The 23775-nt window shown below is 47.9% G+C and overlaps 1 protein-coding gene and 1 long non-coding RNA gene across 5 annotated transcripts in view; one reads left to right on the top strand and one right to left on the bottom strand.

Moving 5' to 3' along the window:
• NHEJ1 (non-homologous end joining factor 1) overlaps positions 1-23775 on the top strand; it is a 79018-nt gene that overhangs the window by 17498 nt on the left and 37745 nt on the right. The gene's annotated exons all lie outside the window — the stretch shown is intronic.
• On the bottom strand, positions 8703-19036 carry LOC125095299 (uncharacterized). Its single transcript, XR_007125843.1, has 4 exons — positions 18342-19036; positions 14675-14785; positions 9642-9685; positions 8703-9288 (listed from the first exon to the last, which is right to left on the bottom strand). It is a non-coding gene; the product is annotated as an uncharacterized LOC125095299 (long non-coding RNA).

The following is a 23775-nucleotide window of genomic DNA, read 5'->3' as shown; positions in this document are numbered from 1 at the left end:
GACTCGGTGTATGTTTCTTCAGTAACCTCCATGGGCATTGTAAAGCAGGAGAAGTCTAGGGGCGTGAGACTGTCCTCTCTTCCATCATGTACATCCGTTCTCCCGTCTAGAGAAAATTGCAGTGAATTCATCCTTCCAGGATTCAGCGTTGGACGTGTGTCCGGTGCCTGGCTCTGTGGGCATACAGGGGATGATAATACAATTCAACGCTGTGCTTGATGAATGATAGTAAGGGCCATAGTCGCAGAGTGATGGGAGAAACTCCCTGCAAAAGGCAGGACTTGATCTGGACTTTCATGTTGGTTTGGGGTTTTGCTAGAGAAATAGGTGGAAGGCATTTTAGCTGGGAAACACATGGGCGAAGGATATAAGTCATAATGAATGGGTGAGGATTAGCAGAAAATAAGGTTAGCAAGGTAAGAACTCGAGGCTAGGTTCTTAGGGGGGCTTTAAATGCTGGGCTGGAAGTTTGGTAGTGTATTCTGAAGGTAAATGTATTTCAGCTTTCTTTCCCCGCTGGAAATCCGTTTATTTGCCATTTTCAGTGCAGTTATGAATATCTATCATTACATGCTGTGACTCTCAAACAGGCTCATCTCCCAAGAAGGAGCTGGCTCTTCCTTCTCGCAGTTATTAATTACTGTTGTAGATAGTGGGAAGCCGTGGAAAGTTTTGGCTTGAGAATTGACATATGAAAGCGATCTTTGGGAAGATTAGGCTGTCGGTGGTATGCCTGTGTGAGCAGAAGAATAGTGGTACTATTGACAGACTAGGAAAACCATGGGTGGGGCTCAATTAAATCTAATCTTGGGCATACAAAGGAATGGTTTTCCTTATTTAAAGCACGAATCCACCAGTATTTGAGCTCTGGAATGAAGATCTCCAGGGAGGAAGGGATGGCTGCATATATTTCTCAGCTACATTTCTTGAGAATTTTGCCTCCTCTTTGGGGTTTTTTCAGTGTGGTTCCTGTAGGCACCATTGAACCCCACTCCCAGTGGCTACCACCTCTTTTCTTTTTGGCCCCAGAATATATTAAAAGGCCTCTTTCTTGATTTTCCTTTTATAGGGTATTATAGGGGCTTATACTTTCAAAAGAAAACTTATCAAAAACCTGAGGCAAACAAAAAGGAAATCAATATAAAAATACAAATGGGAGGGGCGCCTGGGTGGCTCAGTGGGTTAAGCCTCTGCCTTTGGCTCAGGTCATGATCCCAGGGTCCTCGGATCGAGCCCCCTCACCGGGCTTTCTGCTCAGCGGGGAGCCTGCTTCCCCCTCTCTCTCTGCCTGCCTCTCTGTCTACTTGTGATTTCTCTCTCTGTCAAATAAATAAATAAAATATTTATAAAAAAATACAAATGGGATAAAATTACTCATAGCCAAGAGATGGATTTCTGATTCTGGGAGTCCTGATAGTGAAGGACTTGATCAGCTTCCCAATTCTCCTAAAAGCCTCAAAATCAAGTGTTACTCACACAGATGCCTACAGGGGACAGGCGTACAATGTAGATATGTGGTCTGGGTGTAAGACAACAGAGATTTGTAGGGGGTCTTTGGAAAACAGGCTGGGTATATGACAACAGAGATCTGTAGGGGTCTGTGGAAAACTGGATTGCGTATGCCCCCTGTATCTAGACCCCGACAGGCTAGCACAGCTTACCAGACACTGTTCTGGGGGTTTGTATAGTTTATTTCATTGAAAGGAAGTTTCCAACTCCTGAAATGAAAACTGTTTTTTTTTTTTTGTTTGATTAACTCCACTGAATCCACTATTAGTCTCTCATTTGATTTCATTCTCATTTCCAGTCTGAGAAATCCTCTTAGTTCAGAATTGAGCTGTGAGGCAGTGATGACTGAGATCGAGATCTTATTTCTGGCAAACATCTGGCCTCCTTCGGCCGGAACTGTAAGCTTCTCCTACTTTTGGAGCATTTTTGCAAGATTCACATAGTTGAGTCTCTCTCCTCTTCCCCTGGTAGAGGAAGGGTTTCATAAAAGTCCATTCATTTCATAAAGATGATTAAACAGTGCTTTAGTCTCTCTCTCTATGTATAAAGATGGCTTCTATATAATCTGAGTTTGTTTAAAAATATAAGATGAAAGTCTTTTTCCCATAGATTTTGGATTTAAATTGATTATAGGACCTACAAGAGGGAATGCTCCGGGAAGTGATGACACAGTAGTGTTGAAGCTTTGGTTGAGAAAACCTATAGAAATAGAGAGATCTGGAACTCTGCTGCAGAGGAGAAATATTTGAAATTACAAGAATGGACCTTTTTTTTTTTTTTTTTTTTGCTGGGAAGAGCACAGAGAAAAGAACAAAGTCCAGTGGTTGAGATTTGGGGAACAATCCTCATTGGAAGGAGTCGTAGGAGCCAGTGAAGGAAATGCGAGCAGATAGGAGGAGAATCTGAGCAGAGTAGAAATTAACCAAGAAACAGGAACAGATGGTTAATCGAGTATATCTGTGCATGTGCCAGACACAGCGGCCGGGTTCTTCATCTAACTTATAACTTTTAATCCTTACAGCAAACCTATGAGGTTGGTGGTCTTATTCTCATTTTAAAGATAAAGAAGCAGGGGCTCAAAGGCTAAGTAGTTGTTTCAGGTCAACTCACCTGATTTGCTCCTAGTTGTTTACTCAAGTCCCATGTTCTTCCCGTCACCCGGAGGGTGACCCACAGTGCCACATGTGGGAAAGAGGATGGGTGCCTGCCCACCCAAAGAAAGACCGTAGGCCATCTGTGATCTTGGACAGCATCTGCAAATTCGCAGGCAGCCAGAGGATCAGTTGATAAGGCAATGAAGACAATGAGTCTAGAACTCTCGCCCAGAGAAGTTGCACAATGAAAAGGCAGTGAGAGCCATCTGCTGAGCTACTGGTGGCTTGAGCAAAGCCCCTTCTGAAGATGGAAAGATGCATGTGTGTCTGAAAGCAAAGGAGAAGCCACTGGAAAGGGACAGACTTAAGCTGGTGAAAACAGGGAGTGAAAACAGGGAGCTGCGGAGCTGAGTGCGGGGGTCGGGGGAGAATTAATCCTTCCTCTGAGAGTTGTAGATGGTAGGAAGGCATGGGTGATGTTTAGAAGCAGATGACTTGATTTCTGCCTATTTCTATCCTCTTTCCCCAGTAGCCTTTTCAGTTAAGAATTTTAAAGTCCTTCCCAAGGGCATTTAGTTCTACTGACTTAAACAGAGAATCAGATGGTCCCGTGACTTTTGTGACTTTTCTGTTAAGGATGGAAGTAGCGAAACTGACAAGTAGAAGCATCAGCCGAAACTGACAAGTAAAAGTATCAGCCATGTTCTTTCCCTCTTCTGAGCTCCGGTGTTACGTGTCTTTACTCCCTCACTTATCATAGCAGTGCCTTTTAGGCAGGAAGCACACAGTAACCAGTGGTTGTAGCTTAAAGGTCTTGGCTTCCCAAGATTCTCTCACATTGGTAAATGTTGTCTCTGGTTATAGAAACAAAGAGGGAAGACAAAGGTATCAAATGATTTACCTTTAAGTTTTCCTGATGTGTCGGCCTCCTAACTTTAGCCTTATCTCTGTTCTCTCATTATGGCCTTTCCTTTCTTTTGGATAGTGAGTCACATTGAAAAGTGAGAGACTGAGTCCCACAGATGAGCACCTTAGCTGTCTGGTGTGTGCAGAACAAGACGTCAGGATTCACAGGCATCCTTATTATCTGCCATAAGGGGATCGTCAAGGGAGAAATCGCCAGAAAGTCTCAGGAAGCATTTTCCCCCCATTCTGTATGGGAGATCTTCACTCTATTTGATTTTGTACTTAGAAGTTTAAACTCTATGTGGATGGGACGTTTTAAGCACCATTGAGAATATTAAACGTTGTGGAATCATGCTGGAAAGTGAAAACATGGTTTCTGCCCTGGAAAGATGGACTTTTGAGGGAGATCAGACCACTGAAACTTACATATATGCAAAGGATATTCCAAATACACAAACTCTGTGTTAGCACAGAGGGAGAAGAAATAGATTGATTTGGATGGGCTCTGGGCTCCGTAGCAGGCTGGTTTGGAAGAGATACTTCTGGAAGAGGCAAATCTTGAGCTCAGAGTGTGAAAGGATTTTGTGTGGCTGCCGAGCTAGGTGTTTCATTCAGTTACACAATCTGAGAGGCTCTTCCTATGTGTGGTGGTTTGAGGGAATCCTTGAAAAGCTCCTTGCCTTCTGTTACTCCTAACCTGGAAGCCTGAGCAGCTCTGAGGCCATACAATGGAGAATCTTTGACCCCACAGAACCCCTTCCAGTTTGGTATGAGTGAAGCTAGGAATGGGGCGGAGCTTTGAGACAGAATGGCAGTACCCCTTGGTCTAAAGAAGGAATAGCCAAGAATGGTCTTAGCATTCAGTTTGCCGCAGCCTCAGCAGCAGGGGGGAAGAACAGAGGGAAGTTGTGGAATTTAGTGGATACCAAAGGAGGGACACCTCAATACTCTCAGCAGAGTACTCTCCCCCGTTTCCCCCCAGTTTGGGGTAAGCTCTGATATTGAGGTAAATGAGAATCAATAGGAAACAGATGAGATTAGCTATCTACAGAAGCGCCCTGTCCTCTTGTTTGTAAATATAGGGCTTATGAGACTTAGTTACAAGTCTTGACAAGGGCTGAGGTGAGTCCCTCAATGAAGGCAATTGTGGCGTCTCAGATATATGTAGAGAAGATTAGAGCCATGGGATTTGAGGAGCTGGAAGGGACTTTATCAATCTAAGAATATATCAAACCTTTTTGTTTGGCTTTTGAGGAAATTAGGCCCCGCAAAAGAACTCTCGAGTAGACCGACAGTGGTAGATCTTGACACCAGGACCCAGGGCTCTGAACTTCTGGTCCAGTGTCACTCCATCATGTCCCGTAGCCTTGCCACATGCTACACAGCTGCACTTGGAACTTTAGGTGGGCAGTAGGCAAGACTGAGACCCATTTGTGAGCATTCCGGAGATCTCACGCAAGAGATGGAAAACCGGGTCCATGGCTAGAGAGCGCTGCCCCAAGGACGGGCTCCTCTCTTCCTCCACATCGCTTTCTTCCAACCTTTGGTCTTGCACACCTCTAGGCTCTTGTAGGCCATTCGAGAAAAACTGTTGTGTAATTAATTCATGAGGTCTGAGGAGGAGATGTACTAGCAGAAGAGAAGAGTGGTATAGAATTAAAAAACGAGAATGAAAGAGCGTCCATTTATCGATATATCTAGCACAGTGCCAAAGCAGTGATGTAGTAGGACAGGGATGAATGTCTAGTTTTCTCCACAGTGTATAGGAACTCTCCCATAAAGTCATTTGCTATTTTCTCTGCCTTTTATTCTTCATCACTGGTATGATACAGCCCCAACCTTATAACCCAATACACCAGCATTTTAATTTCTAAAGCGGTGTCCTGTGATTTTATTTAATTTTATTTTTTTAAGATTTTATTTATTTATTTGACAGACAGAGATCACAGGTAGGCAGAGAGAGGGAGGGGGAAGCAGGCTCCTGACTGAGCAGAGAGCCCTATGCGCGGCTTGATCCCAGGACCCTGAGATCATGACCTGAGCTGAAGACAGAGGCTTAACCCACTGAGCCACCCAGGCACCCTGGTGTCCTGTGATTTTAGTTAGCATTTGTCATTTATCCCTAACTGGACTAATGGAAACTGCGCTGGGGACTCCAGACCTTTGGTAACCCGTACAAAGTACAGACTTCCTCTGAGATGCTTCTTGAACCGCTACTCGGGGGCTCTCCAGTCCATATACCTGTCTGTGTAACACCCCTGATATCGGATAGCGGGGCCTTCTCTAACCATCTTAGAGGATCAAGCTGGGTTAGAAGCAGTCAAGTAAGTATTCAGGTAGGGCTTACTGGAGGTCCTGCCTTTTGTTCAGTGCCCTCTGTGGCTCAACCCTACAACCCCTTTCACTGAACCTAACACGAATACTAAGAAAACCTGCCATTAATTTTGGGTCTTTGCCCAGCTGGAGAAGCCCTTGGGGTGATGAGTGGAGGTGTGGAAGTTCTGCCTCGGAGGGGGGTCTCTGTCCGCACTCTCATAATTTATAGTTTCCTTTACTCCATCTGCCAGTGGACAAGAGACAGGTCGGCCCCTTTTGCGCTCTTCGTTTCCTCACACCCATTTTAGGAAATTGAGTGTCAGAAGACTTCCCGGAGTTCTGCTTCCCGGGTCTAAAGAGCCCTCATTGCTCACAGTCCCAAGGATTGGTTCTAGCTGCACCGACCCAGTCAGACCCACTTGGATCAGCCAGCAGTGGGATTCAGACCAGTAACCTGTCTCTCCTGCAACCGTTCCTCTTTCAGGCCTCAAAGCCTGAATCAAGCGACCCTTGTACCAGCCCCGTATCAGGACTCAGAATGTCCGTTTTCAGTGTGTGTCCTCATATATAAATATAGGTCTCTCTAGATGTAAAAAGTGAGAGAGTCTGTAAGTTGCCTTTTTTTTTTCTATACCCCCTTTCACGGGGCAAACTAATGAGATGCATATCATTAAAGACCCGATGTTTTGTGGGACGGAGCCTTTTAAACTGGATGTGCCTGGCTTAGTCATGGCAAATATTTACCAAAAAAAAAAAAAAAAAAAAAAGGGACATACCATATAAAATTAGAGTTCTGAAAATAGTACTGAGAGAGGGAGAAAGAAAAAAAAGAAGAAAAAGAAAAAAAAAAAAAAAAAAAAAGAACCCAGGACAGAAAATACAGGCCAGTCTGTTTGGGGAAAAGGGAAAAAAGAGATAAAATGAGAGAAACCTCGGCAGTAAAAACAGCATCTTGGTAAACAGACTATAAAAAAAACTGTGACCTGCTTTCTGGCAGCCCTGGCGGCTGTCGAGCGGGCGAAGGTGGCAGAGCTGGCGTCTGTGTGGACACACGGTGCCCGGGGCGCACGGCTCCCCTGGCCGCGCGGGGTGTTAAATTTAGCCACATAATGATGGGCCTGAGGACAGCCTCTTGTTGACCACACCATAATTACTGCTTCGCTTTATGAATTTTATTTTGCTTATTCTGTTTCCTTCTTCTTTGGTGTGAAGGGGACCTGGAGTGGGGGGGAGTCCCGCCCGCACCCCCTCCCCTTCCTGGACAAATGAGTCTTCATAGAAACTTGGGTACCTGGGCCATCAGGGTAAAGAGTAGGCACCCTTGATTAACCAGAAAGGGAGATGGGTTTCTGGACCCCAAGGCTCTTGATTTTAGATTGTGATTTAATGTCTGAGTGGAACCTGCTTAGCCCGGGTTTCTCCCTGCTTTCAGAGAAACTGTCCTGAAGTCGCTGGTCTTAAAAGGCACGTTCACATGAATCTGGGAGGTTGACAACCTGACTCCGTTTAAAAAACCCCAGGAGTGAGGCTCCCAAGTGTTGTTGGATTTTTTTCCCTCTTTGGTCCGAGGCTCCCTTGCTAGCTACTTAGAAATTCAGTTTTGACAACACCTTGCGTAAAGAGATACACTGTTTTATGTAGATCTTGGTCTTGGTGATAACAGGGTTCTTGAAGCTGAGGATCTAATATAATCAACTCTGTTCAAGTAATACAAAAATACTTGTTTAGAATATTCTGTGGAAACCTCAAGTGTCGTTCTTTGGGAGCACTTGACGCTGATCTTCTCAGTTTTAGAGTTAAAACAGCATAGTTTGCTAGAGCACCCCATGGCCTCTGTCAGAATGGTGCTCTAAGGCTTCTAGATTTATCTGTAACTCTAGGGAAGGGCCAGGAGCCCGTGGTCTCAGACCCGAGGTACCATACAGGGGAGAGAGAGTAAGCTGTGGAGAGGGTGTCAGAGTGTCGTGTGGAGTAGGTATTGGGTCATTGGGGGTGACGTTTTTGAATGGTGACCTAGGCTGGCAGCTACCTATGGCCCCACAGTGGCCCTCCAGCTGAGGAAGTGGTGGAAAAGGAAAAGCAAACAGGGGTTGTGGTCAGGGTACCGGCTTGTCTGTCGCTGGCCAGGACTGTCTTGTTTGTGTGTGAGGGCCGGTTGGGCTCCTCCCGAAGCCAGGCAAGAACGTGTCAAGGAGAGGCTTCTTGCAGTTCTTGTTTTCCCAAAACAAAGGAAACTCCTTGCATTGCTGGAAGTCGCGTGCTTGGATGCTGAGTTTGTTACTGCCTGATAACCTGGCCGCCAACTCCTGCCCTCCTCTTCACCCCATGCAGCCAGCGGCTTAGCGGGGGAAGCTTCCTGTTCCTCCTCCGAGGCAGCGGATTCATGCCCTATTGTACCCAGAAAGGGGGAGAGAAGGAAGAGGTAGCCCTCCTGTCCCCAAACCCACCCTCTGCTCTTCTCATGGAACCTTCTAGAACAGTGCTTCTCAGAGTAATCTGGCACATGGTCTTAACTGTGTGTGACCGATGTGACAAGTTCAACAGTACATGGACCATTCTGTGCCCTGTTCGTTGAGAGCAGTCCTTTTGACCAAGTGTCCAGATGTCACGGCGATGTCACATTGCAATGAGAGTTTGTAAATGCTTATTTTATTCAATTTCCACACTTCCCTCATCATGGGCTAGCTGCAGAGAGTTCATGGAGCAGCCCCAGTTTGCCGACCACACTTTGAATAGCAATGTTCTAGAACCGTAAGGCCCAGTGAGTCAGAGCTATTTCTTAAGGGACATAGAAGTCCTACCCTGAACCTGTTCGTGGGGAGGAATAGAATTTTTTTAAAAAGATTTTATTTATTTATTTTGAGTAAGAGAGAGAGAGAGAGCATGAGCAGGAAGAGGGACAGAGGCAGAGGGAGAGAGAAACTCAAGCAGACTTCACGCTGAGCGCAGAGCCTAGTGCAGGGCTGCGTCCCACAATTGTGCGATCCCAACCTGAGCCAAAGCTGAGAGTCAAACGCCCGACTGTCGGAGCCACCCAGGTGAACCTAGAAAAAGGAATTCTCAAGGAAATTTCAGGTAGTAAGGAACAATCTGATCTCAGTTGCCAGGTCATGCCAGGGAGCTCCGGTGCTTGGGTGGAAGTTCGAACGGGCTGATTAGAGGTTTCTTTCCTGGTGCCAAGGTTTGGTGATTTTCATGCTAAATGGTAAAGCCAAGAGGCGAAATTAACAGCCTCTATGATTTTCCTGCAGGGTGGTGATTCTAAGTCTTCAGTGGCAGCTCTAGATGACTTACTGAGGTAAAGAAAGAAAAGGAGGGGATGTTTTCCGTAGGGTTCAATTACTAGTCTGTCATTTTCGTCTAGATATGAGGTCTTTCTTATACAGATCAATCATGTGTTTGGTCAGCATTATCTTAGTCTTCTGTTAGGAGGCCACCAAATTGTTTCCAGAGGTTGAGAGATCTAGGATTGAGGAGAAAAGTAAATATTGGCAGAGTTGGTGGAATTCAAGTAAGAGATAAGGGCTGGGCCTTGGATTAGAACCGTGGGATATTGGCAGGGTCACTTGACAGGCCTAGTTGGAGAATGGGGGCTCGCAGCCCAGGGCTGGAGGACAGCAGGGTAGAGGTTACTGGCCACACAGTGAAAGGTTTGTCTTTGCCAGAAGGAGCAATAGGGCACTGAGAGAGAGGACTATTTGGAAAGTAAGCCAGGAATTTAAAGGACTGGAGAATTTCCGGGAGGGGGGCAGTGGGAACCTGCTAGGTTCCACCCTTGCTGAAGGACAGAAGGAAGAGAAGTAAGCCCAGACTCACCTCTGTGCCTCTTCTCTTTTTAACACCCCACTCACCCCAGGGATCTGCAATCAGGAAAAGAAACCAGGTGGAAGCTGATGATTAAATCTCATCACGTGTCCCTGCTTAAAACTCCTCGGTGGCTCCCTCTTGACCTTAGGATAAAGTCCAACCTCCTTAATAAAACCATTAAGGCCCTTTATGATCTGGTCTCTATTTACCTCCCCCAGCTTCATCTCCCACTCTTCTGCTAGGCCACACTCCCTCCTCATCCACACTTCTACCCTCCTTCCTGAATCTACACTCGAGGCACAAAGCCCTGCTGTCAGTTCCCAGAGCCCTTTATTCTCTGTCTTATCTCTCGTCCTTGGCACATGGTGTTCCCTCTGGGAAGTCCCTGCCGCCACCAGCAGACCTTTTCACCTGGATAACTCCTGTTCCTTGTCTGGATTTCAGCAGAGATGTCACTTCCTCTGGGGAATTTTCCCTGGCCCCCTGATTTCAATTTAGTTGCCTTTCTTGTGTGTCCCTTTATTTGCTCTCATAGGCCCTGTCACACTGCATTATAATTATTTATCTGGCTCCCTGCCCCCCCCAGGGGTAAGTTCCCCAAGGGCGGGGATATTATCAGTGTTATTTAACTTATCCGATTTGTTGTGGTACTCAGTACATTTTGTGGTGTGTTATATATTCTGCAGAGACATTTTGCTTTTGTTGTTTAATTTCATTCTCTTTTAACTAGCAAGTGAAATGAGCAGACTTCATTGAGTAAAATTCAATACAAATATATCGATTACCTACTCAGATAAAAAGAAGACACAAATCGACATAATTTTTTTTTTTTTTACTCCACTAGGGCTGCTTCCGGGTGAAGAGGTATAATGGCTTAGTTCAGAGAAATTAAGAGGTGCAGTGTCCCACAAATAATTGCTATTGAAACCAGAGCCTCATCCTTCCACTTTCTAGTACAGAGCTTTTCTTCCTGCTATTATTTCTAGTGAAATATATTTGAGAAGAGAGGCTACTCAGAGGGGAAAAAAGCACTCCCGTAACTCTTCTTTAATCTGCCCCCCGCCCCCCGCCAAAATACAGGTCTGAAACTGTAGAAAAACGGCCAAGCATCAAACTGAATTACCATCACGTCGCAGGGCAAGGAAAAGCGTCAGTACCGTGAGACATGGAAATGTCTCTGAGACACAGTTGGAGGGGAATCCTCAGTCTTGGAGAAGGATCTGAGAAACACTGATATTTTTCAGCTGCCAAAATGTTTTCCTTGGGGCTGGCCTGAGAACAGGACAGCCTAGTGGGGTGAGGACAGAGCTGGGGGGCCTGGGGAGACCCTTGCTGGCCCTTTTCCAACTCTGGCGGTTTCTCAGCCACTGAGCCAGTGAGGCGGATGAGCTACAATGTTTCAGGCTGCCTCTCAGCCCTTTCTAATTCTTCAGCTTCTGGGAGCTGGAAGGAATGGGTATCGCCCAGATCAGCGGAAACCTAGTCTGTAGGCAGAGCTGGCCACAAGGCCAGGTTCAAAATTACTCCTGTGCCCTGGCCTTGGGGCAGGGAAGAGTATGGACTGGGTTCTCTCATCAACAGGGACCAGTAAATTCTAGCCATAAGGGGACCCAGACGCTCTTTGTCCAGCAATGTTTTCCCAGTGTCTCCTGGGGAGTGATTCAGGGCCAAGGTGACAGTGGGTTTGGAGCCCAGATGAAAGGATCGCAGGGACCACAAGACAAGATCCCTTGTGTGGTGGCCGGCTGGAAAGAGGAGGGAGGGAGTGTGTGTGGAGGTCAGTGACGCAACTCTCCTGGCTTGCAGGGATGGAGGAGGAGAAGGCTCGCGGTGTGTCTCCTTATAAAGAGGCCCTCACCACATGAAGCAGGGGAGAAGGTGGTCCCACAGTGAGTCACCCAGGAAGGGACGCTGTGTGCCCAGAGCCCAGAAGAGAGGACTTGTGGATTTCCCACTCTTTCCTTCTATGATTTTAGGCGTCATACGGTTGCTTTAGCCATTCAGGCCGTGCTGCTTCCCGTCCTGCCTTCTAACCCAGTCCTTCTCCTCGCTCTGCACTGTCCCTGACATGCCTGGGTTTTAATCTGTCAATTTGTTCTTGATTTCTGTAGTTGGGTTTTTTCTTTCTTTTTTTTTAAACTCTGAAGTTTGATCTCTGCTGATTTCAAGAAACCCCAACCATACTACTCATTGTATTTGCCTTTGAGAAGATAGCCGGGTGGTTCTTTGCCAAGCGCGGTTGTTCCTAGATTGTGTTTGCTCTCCCTCTTATCTTCAACCAAGGCAGGTATCATATCCTGGACTGGAATCTGAAGGGATTCGAGGGGGGCCCCTGGATCCAATTGCCTCGCAGTTGAAAGCAGCTCTCGTCTGGCCTTTATTGAGGTCTGGGACTGCACAGTGCTCTGGGGAGTGTCCCTGTAATCAGCCAGCCACCAGCCCCACACTGCCTTGTAATAAAGCACTCTATATTTGTTCTGTTTATAGTCTCCTCTGTAATAATGCCACAGCCCTCACTGCTCTCTTTCTTTGGGGAGATTTTCTGGGTAATAGAAAATTTTGAAATGTTAAAGAGGGTCGTAGACTCCGAAAATGTTTTTATCTGGGATGTGTCTCAGGTTGGGAAGATGCCCGGGAAGGCCGGGTGACCAGTGAGCTCTCGTGGGGAGGAGCGTGTTGTGGTGAGCATGGGGTGTGTGTGTGTGAGGCACTGTGGCCTTAGGGCCCATGCATGTGGAGGGGGGTGTGTGGGAGCAGCCGTGGGTGCGTGCTCTGTGGTCACGGAAGGTGTGGAGCGCACTGTCCTCATGCCGGTGGTGAGTGGAGAGCGTGGTTGGGAGGGGGGTGGGCAGTGTGCAGGAGGGGCCCATGCAGAGATGGAAACCCTTGTTTTGTCAAATTTCAAAACTGTCAGGTATGAAGACCTAGGAGTGGTGCCTCAGGATTGAACATTCCATTCATTCTTTTAGCTGTCTCCCCTTTCCTCTGGTCCCCAGCTACATGCTTCTGCCATACTGTTCTTCCTTCTCCTCCTCCCAGTTCCTTGTCTCTTTCTTTTTTTTTTTTTTTAAAGATTTTATTTATTTATTTGACAGAGAGATCACAAGCAGGCAGAGAGGCAGGCAGAGAGAGAGGAGGAAGCAGGGCTCCCGACGCGGGGCTCGATCCCAGGACTCTGAGATCATGACCTGAGCCGAAGGCAGCGGCCACTGAGCCACCCAGGCGCCCCTCCTTGTCTCTTTCTCTGTTAATTGGGAAGAAGGCAGAGACAGACTGTTACAGAGAGGGGGTGAACTGTAGGCCACCTTGGTCTAGGTTGGCGAGAGCGGGCCGGATGTCCCAGGCTGCGGAATTCGAAGTTGACCTGTGAGATGAGTCCTGGGAGCTGTCCTTACCAGGGCTCCTGCTAACAATTCCAATTCCTCCTTTTTCCCTCCCAGTCTCTACCTCCGCCCACCCCCATCCCCCGGATTCTATAAATACTTTATTATATGGCACTAGTAAAACTTCAAGTATTTCTTTTTATTAGAGCTACATAATATGGTAATTGTGTGACAGAACACAGCTCCCGTGCCCAGTCCCCACCCGCTTCCTAGGTGTGGCCTCTCACCGCCTTGGCTTGGGCTGGGCCCACAGGCCTCTCTGTCCTCTGGAGGGTGTGCGAAGGGGGCTGGGACCACTTTTCAGACAGAGCTAAGGGGTCAAGGCCTTTGAGTAGGACCAGGCTAGAGGAGTAAAGGGGTGCTTTTCAAGTTTTAAGCCGTCTGTCCTGCTGTGTGAGAACAGCAAAGATCTTACTATTAGCATTAATTCCAACCAGTGCAGGAGGCCACTCGACCTGCCTTTCCTGTTAATGACGTTTGTCATGGGCCATAGAAGGTTTTGAATTGAGACCGGACCAGGGCTCCATGGGTTTCTTTGGTTGACTCTGGTTCATGGTACGTTTTATTTATTTACTTTTAAGAGCAGTCATCATTCTCTGATGAGATCCTGAATCCCTGGGTTCAGAATCTGGAGGTGCTAAAAGAACCCGATCCCTCCCATCTCCTGCTTCTTCAGGCCTAGAATATCTTCCTTCTTAAACCCAAGTCGTTGGCCTCTGTGTCCACTAGTCTCATGGGAGGTGTGGGGCTGGAAACACCACAGTCCATGCTTCTTTCCTTACTGTTATCATGTGATCTGCTAATGGTGCATTTTGTCACCTAATTGAGCCTTATTGTTTGATTCTGATTTTTGGCCAATGAGAACTGACTTTGAACTTTCCCTTTATCCCGCATTATAGCTATTGTACCAATGCCCTCCCCACCCCCGCCCAGTTCCTCCCTGCATTGCACAGGACGTCTCTGCATCCTTACTTCTGCGAAGCCTGAGGACTGGGGTTTCTGCCCGGGTAGCAGCTAACAGAGCCCTCGGTGCCAGGGACGCGGGCACAATGTTTGGTCCTTTCTTAACTGCCTCTGTGCCCAGTGTTTGCATAGGGGCCAACCCCCAAACTAGGCTCTGCCATGCACTCTTTACTCCCCACGGAGACCTATGGGCATATGCTCTTCCCACGTTTTGGGCCTAGCCAAGGTTAATATTAGGCCTTCTAGCTGGGCTGCTGTTCCCGAAAGCCACAGGGTGTTGTTAATATTCATGTGACCGCAGAGGCTCATTAATATTCATGAGGTATCTGCAGTCTTCCTTTAGGCCCTTCGCTCGGAGAAAACAGGAATGATTAGAGTTTCTAGAACTTAAAACTAACCCTGTTTCCTGGAGTCTCTTGAGGAGGAGGCAAACCTTAAGAGTAAATGTCTGGGCCAAGGGAAAAAGGAGTTTTCATGCCAATATCCTAAACTGGTCTGACAACTTAGTGGCACTGGGCTGGATGGCTGTTCATGTTATCATCCTTATCCAGTGTTTATTGAATGCCACTGGGCTTAGGTTCTCGTACAAGCCCCTGCGGGGCGTAGGAGACTAGCACTGTGAGGTCCTCAGTGATAATGGACATGATTCTGGCCCCACGCAGCCTGGAAGAGCAGGGGACACAGGTGTGGACGTACCTGTAGCTCAAGGTGAGGGCCCCATGCTAAATAAAGCTGGGTGCCCACTGCAGAGGTGGGGATGCAGGAGGAAGTCCTTCTCTGTGGGGAGCTCTTGAGAGAAGCGTGAACCTAGGAAAGTGAAGGAGAATTTTCTGTGACTCCCTCGATAACCCTCAACGAGGCATAGAGCCGCTCCCCGTGCCCATCCTGGGCTCCCTGGCTTACCCACCATGCCTCCCTTCCCTTTTGTCAGATGTCTTAGCTAGTCCAATATCGAATTTACTAGAACTTCTTTCCTGTGAAGTATCCTTCTTCTTCCTAGATGGACTCTTTTCTTTCTTTCTTTCTTTCTTTTTTTCCTGAAAAACTTAGCTAGTAAGAGCTCTCAACTGTGATACAGTCTTTAGCAAGTTTGGGTATTCAAAATGATGACCATAATCCTGGGTTCTGTGATTGAAAGAAGACATGAGAGCACGAGATCACCCTCCCATCGTAGGTTAGCACTAGTCGGCCTCTTAGGATTCTGGTGTTGTGCTTGAAAGTTGCGTGGGATATTTGTGCCCATAGGAACAGCAGGACAATAGTAAAAGTGATGGAAACAGAACTTAAAAAAAAAAAGTATGCAAGGAAAGTGGGATTATTTAATTCAGAGAGTCGATTGGTAGCTCATTCTTTTAAATATGAAAAACTGGTACATGTAGAATGGTAAAGAACTTTTCCGCTTTTCCTTCAAGAGTCTGTGAGAAAGAATGAACTTGGGTTATAGCAATAAGGATATAGTTGAAGTAGAGAGAAGACTTTTTTTTTTTTTTTAACCTGCCAGGAATGTGACCAGGGAAGCTTGGAAACTCCGTTCCTAGAATTCTTCAGGCGTCTTTCCCTCCCAACAGGTGTAGCATATTAACCACTCTTCTGCACACAGTCCTCACCCGCTCTGTACATCCGGTCTTTTCTGCCCTCTCCGCGTTTCTTCATTCCGTTTCTTTACGAAGTCTGCTCATACTTTTGTTTTTGTTTTTTTTTAAAGATTTTATTTATTTATTTGACAGACAGAGACCACAAGTAGACAGAGAGGCAGGCAGAGAGAGAGAGGGAAGCAGGCTCCCTGCTGAGCAGAGAGCCCGATGTGGGACTCGATCCCAGGACCCTGAGATCATGACCTGAGCCGAAGGCAGCAGCTTAACCCACTGAGCCACCCAGGCGCCCCATACTTTTGGTTTTGATCTTCGCTGCTCACACAGGTGTTCTGTGAGAGGAGCGAGAGATCGCCAGATGACCTTCCTGAATCAGGCAGAAGGTGCTGAAGCTCCGTGAGAATAGAAACCTTGTCTTACTCCCCCCGCCTCCAGTGTGCGCCTGGTCCATAGTAGGCACTGCAGAAATATTTGTTAAGTGGATGAACAAATGTTTAGATTTTTGAGATGAACCGACTTCTCCGTGAGCTTATTGCTTTATGAGCATGTTTGCCCAGACCATAGTGAGGGCCCCAGGAATGAGAGAACTGAGCAGAATACCGAAGATGTTGCTGTTGGGTGACAGCGTTTTCATTCTGCTGTTTGATGACAAAGGATCATGCCATCTTGGTGCAAAATTAGAATGTCTACCTAAACCCCAGAGAACCCAAACGGGGTAATATAGAAATAATTTTAAAATGTCATTTAAAATGTAAGGAATTTATTAAGTAGAGATAAGGCTTGTTGAGTATTCACTGTTCTCAAGTCAGCAAGATGCTGGGAGAAGGAACTTCGCAGACTAATGGCTGTTAAGACGATCTGAAACCCAGCGATGGGGGTCTGGCTATTGGATTCCTAAGACATCAGTCCCAGGAAGCAATAGAGGGGCGGGGCACCAGTCCATTGTGCTACATCAGAATGGTCCCTTTGGTGGAAGTTATGGTGCGCTTCTCTTGAGTTCTATTCCTTTAGGGCTTAGGAGGAATGCAAAGTAAATTTGAGGTTCATCCGGTTTTAAGATCTAGACTATGCATCCATCAGGAACGGACAGCAGGTGGCGCCAAAACATTGTCATGCTTGCGCGGGCTCAGGGAAAGATTCCTGATGGATAGACAGAAGGATTGTCTTTTGACCGGGGGACAGGGAGAGGGAGACTGGCTACCTTCGTCATTGCTCAGGGAAGGAATCTCTAAGGGCTAAAGTCTGCCAGTTCCCCACCACCCAGGATCTGTCCCTCCGACCATCCTACTTTGGCAAGAGGATTGGTGGGCAGAGAGGGATCCCAGCCAATCAGTGTGGAAGAAGAGCCCATTCGCTTTCTGTCCCTGGCATCCTTGTGTCTCCTTTGGGGCCTGATTCTACCAGGCAGCATGGTTTCCAGGGCTCTCGCCTCATTCTGTCAGCCTCTTTTTCCTTTCCGGTGTGTTCTAAGTGATGATAGAGGCCCATCTGAGGACACTTTTCTTATCTCAGGACACTCTCCTTATGGATAGATTTCTTTTGCTTGCCTGTCCCCCTCCCTAGTTTCTCTTGTGTGGGGCGGGCACTGGAAGTGGGGAGAGGGTGGTAGGGAATGGAGAACACTGGCCCCTGGACGAATTTAAACTGGGGCGTGCTGACGGGGAGAGCGGAGGATGAGCGACCCAGTCCCGTCAAGGCTCCCCAGTTCTGAGAGGGAGCAGGGCACTGTCCTGAGGGCAGGAAGTAGGGTTAAGACTGGAACTCAGAGGCTCTGTGGCCGTGACTCCCTCCACCCTGACTGATTCCCCCCGCTGAGCCATTAGCTCTCTCCCAGCATTGTCCCTGACGCCCCCAATTTCCCCACTCCCTTCCTAAACCCGCCGGGCTGTCTCCAACCTTCATTCCTTGAGCTTGTTCCCTGGGCCTCCCCCCTTCCCTGGGGCGGGTTTAAGGGCTGGGCGGAGCTGTCCGCCCGAATCCCCTGTGGCCCCTTTGGTTCCCGGTTCTATATATATCCCTGTCCTTCTCTGCGAGGGTTTGATACGGCTTTATGGGCATTTCCATCCGCTTCACAGGCACAGCCGTCACAGAGGCGTGTTTCACCCGAGAAACCTCAGTGGAGCCTGGCCTGTGGCAGACTCAGTCTGGCCCCTGAATCAAGGCTCTCTTCTCTTCCTGCCCTCCCCCCACCCCTCCCCCCTCCATCTCCCACTACCTACCCCCAAGTGAATAACAGAGCTCTGGGGAGCCCTCCACCTCGTGGGCAGGGCATTTTGGAGCTTCAGAGACTCATGGAGAATTCTTTAGTGTCCGTTTCTTCCCTGTGTTAGGAAAGGTATGAACCCTGCCTTCTGGCTGAGACTGCCACGATAGGGCGTTCCGGCGTTTCTCTAAAAGAGTGGAACCTAGTGGGTGCTGGCAGGTTCTCTCGAGGCAAACGAAGAGAAAAAAAGAACCTTTATAGACTGAGGCTGGAGGAGCCAACGGGCAGATGAGGAGGGTCAGGAGCAGAACTGGGTCATAGGAGTTCAAGGAGACAAAGGGACAAGGGTCCTTAAGACAATGGGTAGGAAAGAATACACCCCCAGAGGACTCCTTTGGCCAGGAGATGAAAAGGTGGAAGCCGGTCTAGAAAGGGAAAGTTTGCATGGAATAAAGGAGAAACCTGTTACACGGACTAAAATTTGCATAGGGAAGCAATAGACCCCATCCCCCATTTTAGGATGTCTAATACCTCAACTCAAATCATTATAAGGGCAATGTTTTCGTACCTGCTGAATGCCAGGCCCAGGCCCTCTGGCTGTAAATCTTGTTACTCTTCACAGCCTTCTGAAGAGTTGCTATTTTCCCATGGGACAGAGAGCAAAACCGAGCTTCAGAGAATGACTTGGCCTGAGTCACGCAGCTGGCCCATACGTGATGCAGCCAGCCTTCGAAGCCGTTCAGCCGAACCCTAGCCCCTGCTCTTTCCCCTACACCATACTTACTCCCTCCCGGGGGAGCCCACAAGAAGGTGACAAAGCTGATTCTGACTTCATTTGTGGTCTAAATGATATTTAGTCTCTTTCCGTTATTTAAAACATTCACGTTTCCACATGGTCTCTAAACCTGACACCTGTGTTTACTTGTGAGCTTCTCTGACATTCTGGCTGTGTCTTCGAGCCTGGGAATTCCCAGGGCACCAGGATGCTTGGCTGTACCCCATGAAGGATTGGCACATCTGTGTGTACATCTCTTTGTTCTTACCCAGCTGAGCTCGGGTGTGAAGGCCAGTTCCCTGTTGTTGCCTAGACGCCTTCATCCCTGGCTCAGAGACCTCTGTCCATTTGTGACTCTGCTGTCCAGCACGGCCTGGCTAGGTATTTTCTTTTCCCTGTGATGTTTACTGTTCTTTCGTGGGATTTCAGATTTCCATGATGGCGGAAGGCTTGTAAATTGCAGGGGTGGGGAAGGGTGGCTGTGGCGGGAGCCCGGGCCAGGCCAGGTCGAGCCAGCAGCACAGACAGCTTTTATAATGGTGTGCAGGGCGAGGAGGCTTGTAAAGGCGATGCAGGCAGATAGGGGGATAAATCATGCGAGCAGTGGGCAGGGTGGTGAGCCGAGGTTAGGAATTAACTTTGTGTTGGATGGAGCCCAGGTTGTGGGATGGGAAGGGAGGCCTCCCTTCTTTTCCTCTCCTCTCAGCTCTCTTCTTTGCCTCTCCTTTCTGTTGGCCCTATTCACTGCAGGCTGTGACATGTTTGCCCTAGCCCTTCTTGTCCCTCCTCCAAGTTGCCTGAACTAAATCAACAAGGGAGAAGGTACCCCAGACTAAGGGAAGAAAGCCCTTCGTGCTTCTACCAATCAGACTGCTTTGTTTCATTGCAAACAAGGCATGGCTCTAGCTGTCCCCTTCCTTCCTACAGCCATGGATGAGCAGGCCCATCCCTGGTGCCTTTCTGCTTGTTCTCAGGGAGTACGGCCTTGACCTAGAAAATGGACTGGAATCCTCTGGGATGATGACAGAAGCATTAAAGGCCCTGCCAACTGTTCTGAGCGTCCCCATCTTGACCTAGGGTCTCGGTCCACCCGAGCCAGAGTGCAGACCTAGGCTGGCTTCTTTGACGGCTGAGGCTTCATTTGGGAATTATGCTTCACGATGGCTCCTTTTTCTGTCTATGTCATGTCTGGACATGCGAGGGGAGCTGGGAGAGATGCTGCATGAGTGGTCAGACTGGACTTGGTGTCCAAAAAGGAGCCAAGGTCGGATGTTCTCTGACGACGCATCCGTGCATATCTAGTGACTGAGTGTTTCTAGGCACGTACTTAGCACGGGGACGGTATTTAAACACCTCTTCAGGTCAGAGTTGTGTCTGCTAGGAGGGTCTCTGTTTCTCCTTACAGCCCTTTGTACAATGCTTTGCAGACGGTGGGTGATCAATGGGTGTTTGGGACACTCTGCTTTGGCTCGTGACTGGCACGATGCCTCCAGCCCTGGGCCCTCTTCTCCCGTTCCCTGCTTCCCCTCCAACCTCTCTCACCAAAAACTGTTCCCCTAATCATCACAGCTTTCAAGTGGACGGCTTAGCCCAAACTAAAGTCATTGACTGCATTTCTTCCTCCCCAGATCTGTAATAACAGCACTGCCACTTTCCTTTCTAATTAGGCCCTAATTGAAAACTGGTTGCATCTGGACTTTTCTTCTTCTGTTCTGCTGTTTAGTTCCAGTGGTGGAAAAACATTCAACTGAGGTTTGGGTTTTTCCTTTGCGCCCCCCCCCCCCATTTTTTTTTTTCTTCTTCTCCTCCTCCTCCTCCTTTTTTTTTTTTTTTTTTAATATGGTAGGATTCTTTCAGAAAAGCTGTCCCCGGCCTGTTGGAGCCCCACTCACAAACCCCAGCCTTCTCCTAGAAGACCGGGTCTTTTCAAGTGGTTTGCGTTGAACACGTCGGAGGCCCCCAATGCCTGTGACAGTTTCTGTTAATTATAGAGGCTCTTTCCCCCCTCTCACATTAGTCAAAGGAGTTTTGTGTGTTTTAACAGCGTTTTCCCTTGGCTTGAATAAGACTCTGTTCAGACATTTCCTAGGGCTGGTGAGTCGGCAGCCCTCCCTGGGACCCGGTAGCAATGTTTCCTTATTGGCTTCTCTCGGGGCTTCAAAGATCACAGTGGAGGGATGCTTCCTAGTGTGCTTGAAATGTCGTTGTTTTGGGATTATTGGCCGAGTTCCTACCCCATCAAAAACTTGTACGCTGTCTGGGCTTTAGGCCTAAAATGGGTGTGTCCTTGCATGTGGAGAGGTTCCTCAGGTCTCTGCTTGCACTCTGCTCCCTGCCTTATCCAGTCCCCGTGTCAGAGTCCCCTTCTTGTCCTTGCTGTCCTTGTTGGGTTACATCAGAGCATTTCTGGGGACCCTGGGTTCCATTCTCTGTTTCCCAGGCCTTATAAGCATTATGGCTTGTGTAGGGCTTTGGAGCGCTTATGCTGCTGTCATCTTAATATTAAGGCGACCTTCTGTCTCCAAGCCCCGAGGAAGAACATGTCGCCTGCTTGGGTTGGGCCAAGGCATTCCAAACAGAAATCAGCGCGGGCACATGGTCTGCTTAGGGACTTCTCTGAGAGACCAGGCCACCAGTTGGCGAGGAGAGAGCAGGAGCTGACTAAAACAGACAGTATTTGACTAGACTCCTGTGTGGGGTTGCATTTTGTTGAATTTAGGCTGCTTGAATTTAGTCTAGGAGGGGATCAGCAGGGTCTCACAGGCAGAGCTGTGGGTAGGAGGTCAAGAGAACCCTTGCAGGTAAAGTGTCCTTGGACACATGTGTTATAATTGCTGGATGATAATCACTTGTCCCGTTTCAGGCTTTATTGTTTTTTTTGTTTTGTTTTGTTTTTTTTTAGAGATCTACTGAGTGCTATGTGGTTCTCCTTAAGAATATTTTGCCTTTTTTTTAATGTTTTTTTTTTTTTAAGATTTTATTCATTTATTTGACAGAGACAGAGATCACAAGTAGGCAGAGAGGCAGGCAGAGAGAGGAAGGAAAGCAGGCTCCCTGCTGAGCAGAGAGCCCTATGCGGGGCTTGATCCCAGGACCCTGACATCATGACCTGAGCTGAAGGCAGAGGCTTTAACCCACTGAGCCACCCAGGCGCCGCAGTATTTTGCCTTTTTTTATTTTTATTTTTTTTAAAGATTCTATTTATTTGAGAGACAGAGAGAGAGCATGAGCTAGGGAGAGAGGGGCAGATGGAGAGGGAGAACATCTCCATGTTGTGGGGCTGGATCCCAGAACCCTGAAACCACGACCTGAGCCGAAGACAGATGCTTAACCAGCCGAGTCACCCAGGAGCCCCATATTTTGCCTTGTTTAAAAAAAAAATTTTTTTTTTAAGATTTTATTTATTTATTTGACAGACAGAGATCACAAGCAGGCAGAGAGGTGGGCAGAGAGAGAGGAGGAAGCAGGGCCCCCGCTGAGCAGAGAGCCTGATGCGGGGCTTGATCCCAGAACCCTGAAACCATGACCTGAGCCGAAGACAGAGGCTTAACCCACTGAGCCACCCAGGCGCCCCTAAAAAAAATTTGTTTGTAAGTAATCTCTATACCCAACAGGGGCCCCGAACTCACAACCCCAGAGATCAAGAGTCATGTGCTCCACCGACTGAGCCAGCCGGGCACCTCAAGAATATTTTGCTTTTGAAGGTGCTTGTGCTCAGCTCCTGGACTATTTTCCTAGCCTAGAAACCTCCCTGTCTGAGGCATTGATTTTCTTTGGTTGAGAACTAGGTGGGAGGAGGATCTTGAGGGAGTCATAGACCCGCCGGCTCTGTTCAGAGCTCCTCTGGTCAGCTCTGGCTCTCGCAGGGAGAAGATGGACTTTCTTGGGGTAATAAATGAGTGACAGTCTTGACTATGGCACCTCTCATTTCCCTTTTTCCAGAAGTGTGGGATAGTTGAAGTTACTGTCCATTCTGGCTATAGCTTAGTGGGTCTGGCAGGGAGTCTTAGGCTGCTCCTGGGAAGGTCCGCGAGCTCAGTTTCTCTGTGGTTTACAGAAGATGGAGGTAAGACCTATGGAGGGGAGTCACTCGCTCCTGGGAAAGATGGGGGTGGAGTGAGGAGAGGATTTTTATTCACGTTCGAAAAACAAGAGCTTTTGAAGCCCAGAGTGGCAGGACCCAGAGTCCCTCCTGCAGGAGAACAAAACCATAGGAAGAGAGTTATGGAAATTCAGTGATTACATTTTTTAAAAAATTCTTGGATCGGAATTCAAGGGAGCTGGTTCCCCACACGGAGTCTCATTTCCCCATTTTCTTCCCGTTTTCTTTCCTGTCTGTCTCCCCCTCCCCAATTTGTTTGGAGTCTGCTCCTCAGCACATATTCAGGCATCGAATGCAAAACATCTCCCTGCCTTGTGACCACAGAGACTGCAGCGTTGGAAATTCTTCCTGAGTTGCTGACATGGTCGTGCTGTACATTGCTTCTATTTTATGGCACACGTTTAACAATATAAACTGTAATATATTAAGGTAAAACATTGAACAAGCGAAACAGAGTCAGAAGATACGAGCAACCTGTGTTTGGTTAGCAGCGAGGAGGCAAAGGGCTCTCACGTCATCCCTGCCTGCTGCTTGTGCCGTGAGGGACAGACACTAGTCTTTGCTTTTAAGGTGTAACGTGTAAACAGTGCACCACGGAAGGCTGCAGGAGCTCTCCGGGACCCCCGGCACGAAGAAGATTTTGGCAAAATCTTTTCAAATGTTTTTCCTAATATTTTTATCTGAAATACTTAGATATTGTGATTCCTGCTGGCACAGATGCAAGGATTTGGGGGAGGGTTGTTTTCGTGCCCTACTATATAGAGATTGGGTCCAGACTTTTTCTGATTATTATTATTAATTGTGGAAGCCATGAGTATAAGGAAAATATAAAGGAGGGTGAAGACATCAGAGGTTTGGAACAGAACAAAGTTACCCAGCATCTGTGATGTTTGTTCCTTAAAAAAAAAAGGTGAGTTGCCAGAGATCAGCTTTCAGGGAAATAGCACTGATGAGTCCTTTCTCCCCCTTTGTATCTGGACCTCTGAAGCTGGCGGTGTAGCTTCTGGGGCCAGTTTCAGCAAGCTGGCCTCCCTGTTATCTGTCAGCCAGGGAAGGATTTAGTCCTATGCCTGTAGGAGGCTTTTAGCAAGTTCAGGGACAGAAGCTCAAGTTCCCCTTCTGACC

Source organism: Lutra lutra, chromosome 3, assembly GCF_902655055.1.
Source record: "Lutra lutra chromosome 3, mLutLut1.2, whole genome shotgun sequence".
Taxonomy (NCBI): domain Eukaryota; kingdom Metazoa; phylum Chordata; class Mammalia; order Carnivora; family Mustelidae; genus Lutra; species Lutra lutra.
The sequence above is the reverse complement of the archived record's forward strand: the minus strand, read 5'-3'. Positions and strand labels throughout refer to the sequence as shown.